Below are 9,643 nucleotides of genomic sequence, written 5' to 3'. Positions count from 1 at the left end.
GATAATGTGAGAAGAGCCAAAGCAAAAAGTTTGAGAGGAAAATTTGATCAAATGAGGATGAGAGAGGATAAAAACATTGCAAATTATGTTGAAAGAGTTAAAACACGTGTTAGTGCAATCAAAGCATTTGGAGGAGATATCAAGGAGGAGATAGTTATAAGTAAAGTTCTTAGAACTCTACTTCCTATTTATGCAATTAGAGTCTCTGTAATTCAAGAAAGAAGATGTGAAGCAAATCATAAGATAAATTTAGAGGCCATAGTTGGAAGATTGACTACATTTGAGCTAGACAACTATGATAATTATGTTCCAGTTGCCAAGAACATTGAATCAACATTTGAAGCAAAGCTTTCACTCAAGGAAAAAGGCAAGAAGATAAAGGATCCTCAATCAGATAGTGATGAAGAATCAAGATAGAGTTCACACAGTGATCTTGAGGTAGTTGAAGCTCTTCTAGCAAGAAAATATTCAAGAGGCAAAGGGAAATACAAAGGCAAGGTTCCTCTAATATATTTTTCTTGTGAAGAAATTGGACATATTGCTGCTAGGTGCCTTCATAAGCAGGAAAAGGATGAGAAGAAAGGTCATAAGTGCAATGGCAAGAAAGACTTCAAATCATTCAAGGATAAAGGTAAGAAAACATGTTTCATGGCTAAAGATTCTAATGAATCTGATGATGAAGAAGAAGATGAAATTGTTTACATTGCTGTAAAAGATGAGTTTGATAATGATGAAGAAATGGCATTCATTTCTCATGTGAGCAAAAATGATACATGGATTATTGATAGTGGTTGTTCTCATCACATGACTGGTGATAAAACTAAGTTTGAACATTTTGAAAACTATGATGGTGGTAGTGTAAGATTTGGTAACAATGAACCTTGTTGTATAAAAGAAAAAGGAAGAATCTCATTGACCAAGGAACTTGTATGCGATAATGTATATCGGGTAGAAGTACTAAAGCACAATTTGTTGAGTGTGGCACAACTACTCAATAATGGATTCAAAGTTAAATTCATGCATGGAAAACAAAGACTGCTGGATGGCAAAGGGAAAATGATTGGATTAGGCACTCAAACAAAAGGTAACTTGTTTTATCTTGAACTTGGTGAATGTTGATGTTTTATTGCTCAAGTTGAAGAAAATTGGTTATGGCATAGGAGGTTATGTCATGTGAACTTTGATAACTTGGTAAAAATAAGTAAATTCAAAAAAGTAAAAGGCATTCCTAACATCAAGAAACCTGAGGTTGGTCTATGCAAGAATTGTCAAATTGGTAAGATGGGAAAAACTAGTTTTAAAAGTAAGAACTATTAGTCTAAAGAAATTTTAGAAATTGTGCATACTAATTTATGTGGACCTATTGGCATTGAAAGTTATACTAGTGAAAAAATCTTCATTCTTTTTGTTAATGATTATTCAAGAATGATGACTGTCATGTACCTAAGAGAGAAATCAGAAGCATTTGAAAAGTTCAAATGGTATTTGGTCAGAGTAGAAAGGAAACAGGAAAAAGAGTGAAATGTTTAAGGTCTGATCGAGGTGGTGAATTCATTTCACATTAGTTCAATAAATTCTGCATTGAAAGGGGAATCAAAAGATACGCTTCAGCACCTAGAACTCTTGAACAAAATGGAATAGCTAAAAGGAGGAATAGATCTATCATGGACTATGCAAGAACCTTAATGATTGAGAAGAGCATTGCTATCAAATATTGGAAAGAAGCTACTAGAACTAAAAGTTGAAGCATAGAAGGATAACAATGCAAGTCATTCAAAAGGCAAGGACCCTGTGTTAGCCAAGTATGTTAGGAAGCATCATGCACCAGATCAAATGATTGGAGATAAATTAGAAGGAACAATGACAAGAAGTAAGTTGAAAGGCACTTGTTTACTTGCTGATTTTGAACCTAGAAATATAAAGATGCATTAGAAAATGAAATTTGGATTGAAGCTATGAATGAAGAGATAAAATAGATAGAGAAAAACAAAACATGGACTCTTGTACCTAGACCTAAAGACAAAAATGTGATTGGAACTAAGTGGGTATTCAGAAACAAGTTAAATGAAGATGGTAAGGTGTCAAGGAACAAAGCTAGATTGGTATGCAAAATATACTCTCAAGAAGAAGGTGTAGACTATGGAGAGACTTTTTCTCATGTTGCAAGATTGGAAGGTGTCAAAACCTTACTTGCATATGCTGCATACAAAGGATTCAAAGTTTATCAGATGGATGTCAAGTCAATATTTCTCAATGGCATATTAGATGAAGAGGTTTACATTGAATAGCCTGAAGGTTTTTCTGATCCAGACAAGAAGGACATGGTCTGCAAATTGCATAAAGCATTGTATGGTTTGAAACAAGCCCCTAGAGCATGGTATGAAAGATTGCATAACTATCTTATTCAGATTAGTTTTCAAAGAACTAATGATAATAGTAGTTTGCACATAAAGGAAGGACCAGATAATAAGATTGTTTTGGCAGAGATATTTGTAGATGATACTTTGTTCATAGGAAATGATGATCTTTGCAAAGAATTTCAGAACAAATGAACAAGGAATTTGAAATGTCAATGTTTGAAGAAATAAAATTCTTTGTTGGTCTTCAAATTCATCAGAATAAGAGTGGTATCTACATCACTCAATCCAAATACATCAAGGAGATATTGAAAAAGTTTGGTATGGAAGACAACAAATTAGTTGGAACTCCTATGTGTACTGGATTTAAACTTACCAAGGATGATGAATCAAAGGAAGTGAATCAGACATTGTATAGATCTATGATTGGGAAGTTGTAATATGCAGTGCACACAAGACCAGACATTGCCCTTGCATTAGGAATTGTAGCAAGATTCTCAACAAAACCAAAAGAAAATCACATGATGGCAATCAAAAGGATCATGAGATATTTAAAAGGAACTAAAGATTATGGATTATGGTATAAACTTGGAGGAAATCTAGATTTAAAAGTGTTCACTGATGCATATTGGGTAGGGAATGTTGATGATAGAAAGAGTACAAGTGGAGGAGCTTTCTTTCTCGGAAAGAGGTTAGTTTCTTAGACAAGTAAAAAGTAGAACTGTACATCCCAGTCCACAACAGAGGCTGAATATGTTGCAACAATAGTAAATTGCTCAAACATTGTGTGGCTCAAACAATTATTGGAAGGTATGAAGCAAGAAATCAAAGAACTTGTTGTTATGTTTTGTGACAACACAAGTGCAATCAACATATCCAAGAATCCAGTAATGCATTAAAAAACCAAGCATATTGCTATAAAGTATCACTTTGTTAGAGAATTGGTACAAGAAAAGGAAATCAGATTGGAATATGTTCATACAAAGGAAAAAATTGCTGACATATTCACAAAGCCTTTACCTAAGGATGCATTCTTGTTGTTGGTGTTTTAAAATGTACTAAAACTACTAAGCGACAAAATGCTTAATACCAGAATAATAGTACATACACAATCTAAAGACTAGCCTATTCTTATTAACAATTGCATATGTAAGGTATTTGGACCCAACTTCAACAAAACCACAGATGGTTTTCTACTCTTTTGGCTCTGCACAACCAGGGTGGGTATACCCAGGATGATTCAAAATTGGAACAACTATATGAGGATTATTCTTAGTTTCATTCTGATTCTCATTTCATAATCCTCAGACATATACATAAGTCTTTACTAACTTGATAAACACATCCCTTACAACATATATGGCCAATAATTCTTCTATAGATCTGTAGATGTTCTTAACAATAGTGGCAAACTAAACCTAAAACATTCCATGCAGACAAGTGCCAGCCAACTTTGAAGATCTACATGAAATAAATGTAAAGTTTGATTTAATGCTTCATTTTGATAACCATTTATGATATATCTCTCCTTCAGCTAAATCAATTTGATCAGTGCCTAATCCATTAGGGTTCAGAGTCTACAGCAAGTTCTCAGATCTAGTTTGTTGCCTTACAACAAATTCTATCAGTAATTCTTATCAGAATTCATCATTCAAAAATCCTTTCCGCTACTAAAGAAACCTTATCACATTCATCAAAGCTTTTATTTAATCCATTGAATTAATAGTAGTGATAAATGGATATACAACCTAACTAGATTGCATTCAATTGCACAAGCCTTTACTTATACAATATCAAGACAAACAAGTAATTGAAAGGAGACAAGATTCATAAAGAATAATATTGGGACAGTTCATAATTTGTATTCATCTTCTTTGAAAATGATATATCCTTTACAATAGACTCAGAATGACCTTCAGAAAGAAGCACAACTCATTCTATATTCATGTATTCTCAGAGAATTGATAGAGAAAATACATCTTAAACTTGTTCTCAAAATTTTGGGCCAAAAAAAGACTAAGCATAATACTTAGAACAATAGAATTCAGACGCTTCTTTAGCCTTGGGATCTCACTTAAATAGTGTGAGATGCAACAAGCTTCAGGCTAAAGACAAATGACAGGTGTCCTTTTAAAAAGGCACTCACATACACTTCTGTCAAAAAGACAAGAACAAATAACAGAAAGGTTTATTACATCAAACATTCCTTGGTGGGTCCCTTTCTGTTATGCTTCTCAGTTGTTGAGACAAGAAAATATGATCTGATTTTACAATCATTCTTCATCCTTGGAGTACATAGTCATGAGGTCTGAAAGTGATGTATCATCTTCAGTTACCTGCAAACTTACTTTAACCTAGGGATCTTCCATGTCTTCATTACTAACTATGAGGGTAACTGTTACTTTTGCATCTTCCTCCTCATCTTCTCTTGACATCTATTCTATAAACTAATTTTTCCATTTATTAAAAGCATCATCATTTGGCCAATCAAAACATAGAGCTTCTCTTTGTATCATTATTAAAGAATTTTCACTTTCTTCTAAATCATCAAATTCTTTTCTCATAGCAGTATAAAATAATTGTATTTTTACTAGCTCTTCATTTGTCTTTGCCCAGAACCAGTGGCTAGTTTCACTCATGATGTTTATTATTCTTTCATTAAATAACTCATCCAACTCCCTTTTCCACTTTTCCTTTTCCTTTATTGTATCAACAGATTCTAAAGCACAAGGAAATAAAGTGAATTTTTCAGCAATATATTGGGAAAAACAGAGTGTTAATCTTTTCTGTAAAGAATCTCTTTCATCATCAAAATTCTCTAGCTTATTTAATAAATCAAAGATTTTCTCAACTTGATGATAAGGCATTTGGACTACAGATATACATATGATTGTAATATCATTATTCCTCTCCCTCCATTTCTGTGCAAGAGGAGTCAGTTTATCCTTATCTCTATTCAACTCATCCATGAGGGTTGCAATTCTTGTCAATTGATCATAAAAAGTTGACCATTGTATTTTATCCCTCAAATATATCACACCCTGCTTTAATTTTTCTTCATGTTGATTTCTTAATTCTATCTGCAACTCATGTAATTTTATTTTTTCTTCTTCAAAGTCCTCTGCAGTATAGAATTGGGGCCTTTCAAGGGTGTCAGGTATTTCAATAATAGGGGTTGATCCAAAAAATGACTGTGAAGGGTATGCAATTCTAAGTGTACTGGATTCTCCCACCTTTCTTTTCTCAAGTATCTTCTCCAATTGAGACATCTTGTTTTCCAGCTCAATTCTCCTTTTTACTTCTTTATTGTAGGCATCCACCACTATTTCATACTTACTCTGCAGATTAGTCATTTCCTTTTCTTCTTTTTCTGTAGTGGCTAAGGCAAATTTAGAATAGTCCACATTTATGTGGGCTACCTGTACATGTGAAGTATCAGCGACCCTCCTCACAATGATACTCCCTGTTAGTCCTGAATCATCAGGCTATAATGGAGTAGTCCTAGATCCTCTTCTTAATGACCACATAACAAGGGCAGCTTGGTCATTACTGAATGTTGTTCCCAAGAATTCCTCTTTATCTGGATCCTATAATCCTAAATTATTTGACACAGAATTAAAAATTAAGGCATCAGCAATATCCCAATTGGGCAATAATAAAATATTTGCATCTTTCACCATTTGTCTACCCTCTTCAGGGGTTATATTCTAGAACTCTTGTATCATTTGTTCCTTTATTTGATTCTGAACAAAGGCTTCATCCATTTCTGGATCCTCTGTTTTCATATTCCTACATCTTTTCTCAAAAATGTGCATGTTTGCCCTCCATGCAAACTGATGGAAAGCCCTAGATTTTACAAAACTGTTATCAGACAAAAATTGCTAACTGGCTTGTTCCAAAATATGGTCTAATTCCCTTCCTCTAAAATCTGCTACAATTAATTCAAAACTCGGCACAGGAGGCTCCTGGGGGTTCCCTTCATCAATTTTTGCTTGAGTAACAAAAAATCCTCCTTGTGACCCCATTTGTTCAATTTGCTCATTGGTGAGCTGCTCCTCCTCAATTCTGATTGGAGTTTGGGAAGGTGAGTAACCTTCGTCATGGGATTCCTCTTCCCTTATTATTTTTCATTTTTTGGGAGAAGGTTCAGGGGGTCTTTCTTCAAAAATAGTACTAGTAGATTCAATTATCTGCTTTCCTTTGTTTACAATGGGCATCTGATCCCGAATAACAGTATATCCTATCCTCTTTCACACAACCAGTGGACCTGCCCCTATGTTAGGGGTGAAACCCAATTTTCTCATAACCTCCCTAGCTTTATCTGGGAAAGAATCAATAAAATGTTGTTTCTTCTCATTCATTACCTCCATTATTTCGGGGAATGTATTCATGAGCTTATTTATTCTATCTGCATTAGTTGCAGCATTACTAAGAGGACTGTAATCCTTGTCAAAATAATTAATAAACTCCAAAATTTTTGAATAGAATCTCCATTTCTCTTTCTTTGTTTCTTGCTCCTGGAGAGAATATTCATTCTTTATTACATCTTCAGGGAAATAGAATTCATGCTGACATGGACGCAGCTTGATCCTATGTCTAAGAGCAAAATTAAAGAAATCTTCTGTGTCACAAAAATGAGAGTGAGATACTGCCATCTTACACTGATCCAAAAATTTGTAGAGGAAGATCCACCCCTCTTTAGTTATTACAAATTGGTGAGCCACAGTGCAAGTAGGAAAAATTGATCATGTTCCCCTTTTGTGCAAAAAGGTCTCCTCCACTCCTCCCAACTGCCATAAAAATTCAGCTACTCCTACCTTTAAAGGCACCTAATAAGGTAGTACATGGGGTGTCCCTTTGAATCCATAAACCCTAATGATAGTTGAGACCGGATATGGGATGATATCTCCCCAATTATGTGAAACTTTTAGACTATGGGGTCTGTCCATAGGCCTAACAAGGTGCATTAGTGCCTTAGGAATTTTGGGATTGTCACTCAATATGAGGCATCTTAGTTTAGAAGCAAAGTGCCTATCAAATCTAACAAAACTAGCATTTTCTGCTTCCCCAGTCATGTCTGCACTCCATAATTGAACTGGTAGTGCTTCCCCCTCTTGTTCCCTATTTAAAACCATTTCTTTACCGAAATATGTAACCCCTTTAAATAGAAACATATGCATCAATAGGGAATACTGACCCCAAACCTTTTCCACCTTGCCCTTTGCAATCCCCACCAATCCATTGTGAATCTCATTAGCCAGGTAAGATGCAAAATCAAAAATTATTTCTACACCGAAAGAGGAGATTTGGGTGATCATATACATGAAGCTCATAGGAATAAAATCTTCTTCACCCTCTCCGAAGACTCTACATAGGGTCCTGTATATCTCTACTACCTTGGCATTAAAGCATGATTTCTTGAAAGGTTCTTTAGAAGATGATGTTATTGCTGGTAGGTTTCCAATTCTACCTATGTGGGCCTTCAGTGCACCTTGTCTAACTACATCCCTTTTGGACATATATTCTTTTTCTAACTCTGTCAAATTAATGGGCACATGATACCTAGTGAGAGGTCTCAGACTGAAAACTTCCCTAATTTCTTCTGGACTGATGGTAATTAAAACCTCACCATCCATTCTTCTCACTACCTTAGTGGCTTGATCATAAATTTTCGTTATGACTTCAAGAAGGTCATAATCCATAAACACACTAGGAACAACTAGCTTTCCTAGATCAAAATTCCATATATTGGCATGAGGGGCATATAATTTCCTTTCTGCAAACCATTTTTTGAACAAACTCAAACCAGTATGAGAAGTTTGAGCATCTTGGATCCAATTACCCTTATCATACAATCCATCAACTATCCTTAGCCTAGGGTTCAAAGAGGTTAACCTTTTAACTTGCATAGTCTCTACAGTAGACTCAGGGAGCAACACAAGCAAGTCATCATGCACATTTCTATCCAAATAGTTTATTTGACCTGAAAATCCCTTCTTCGGAGGCATCTTGGACTATTTTTTAGAACTGGAAAAACCTACGAAGATTATGGTAGCACTACTTACTTGAATTATGTCTTTGTTTTCCTCTGTATTTCTACAATCTTTCTGTGAACAGACAATTTTACAAATTTTTCCAGACTTCGGCACACTTTCCTTCAGTAATTGCTTCTGCACAAGAGTGGTTCAAAATATTTGCTCGCGTAAGATGAACTAATGAAATCTTCTTTGTTATACTCTATTTTTTCACACGTGATGCTTTCATGTCAAATTAATACAAAGAGTGGCACCACATTCTGTGTTTAAAACTGTGCCGTCGATCTTCAAGAATCCTACGATCATATGATATAGAGAGAACTACTAGGCGTTGCACTTGACATGTTGGTCAATTCACCCAATTAAGACTTACCACATACATAAATCTTTCCTTCATGGCGCTTATATCCAGACCCACTAACAACTAAGGACACGTGTCAGCATGTCACTACTTCGTTATGCATAAAGAACAAGCACCTTGCCATAGTGAAGCAGCGACAACCATTGATCTGATCTGAAATTGGTAGATGATATGTTACTGGGCTTGCTCAGAAAGAAGGCGGTGGGCCCTATTCACTATGTCACTATACATATCTCCCTTGCAACTCTTCATAGTGAGAAGATGACGACCATTGATCATAGGTTTAATTAAAGGTGAGGAAACTGCACGTAGTCTTTTGATTCATATTCGCTATGTCGCATAGCTTAAAGAGCATGCAAATTTTCAAAGTGAGGTAGCGAGGACTATTGATTTCATTCCAATCTGATGCTCAGGATCTCTTTGCACATTTGATCAGAAGGGCATTGATGAAATACGTAATTTTGCACAGTTGGCGCCTTTTAAGATTTTACTTTAGTCCTAATCATCATCCCACGTCACCAAAGGTCCCACCGGCTCTTCAATTTCATGGGGCCTCGCTACTTCGCTAACGGCGAGATGTCAATTTTTTTTGATAGTGAGGTAGCAAGCTCTGACACTTTAATGAATTTCGACATCGTGAAATGCAAGGGGCCATCAGATAATTATTTCTGCTATTAAACTGCTTCTGACAATGGCATTTATTACTTGTCATGCCACCTGGTTTAGTCATGGTAGTGACAAATTGCAATGTCACCAGCTCTTCAATTTCACAGGGCCTCGCTACTTCGCTAATGATGGAGTGTCAAATTTTTCTGATAGCGAGGTAGAGAAGCATCGAAAAAAATCATCATTTCGGCTCTGACTTCAGACTGCTTCTGCTGGGTCCCCTT

This window comes from Cupressus sempervirens, chromosome 4 (genome assembly GCF_028749045.1).
Source record: "Cupressus sempervirens isolate cs-2001-9-10 chromosome 4, ASM2874904v1, whole genome shotgun sequence".
Classification (NCBI taxonomy): domain Eukaryota; kingdom Viridiplantae; phylum Streptophyta; class Pinopsida; order Cupressales; family Cupressaceae; genus Cupressus; species Cupressus sempervirens.
This window is presented reverse-complemented; position numbering follows the sequence as displayed.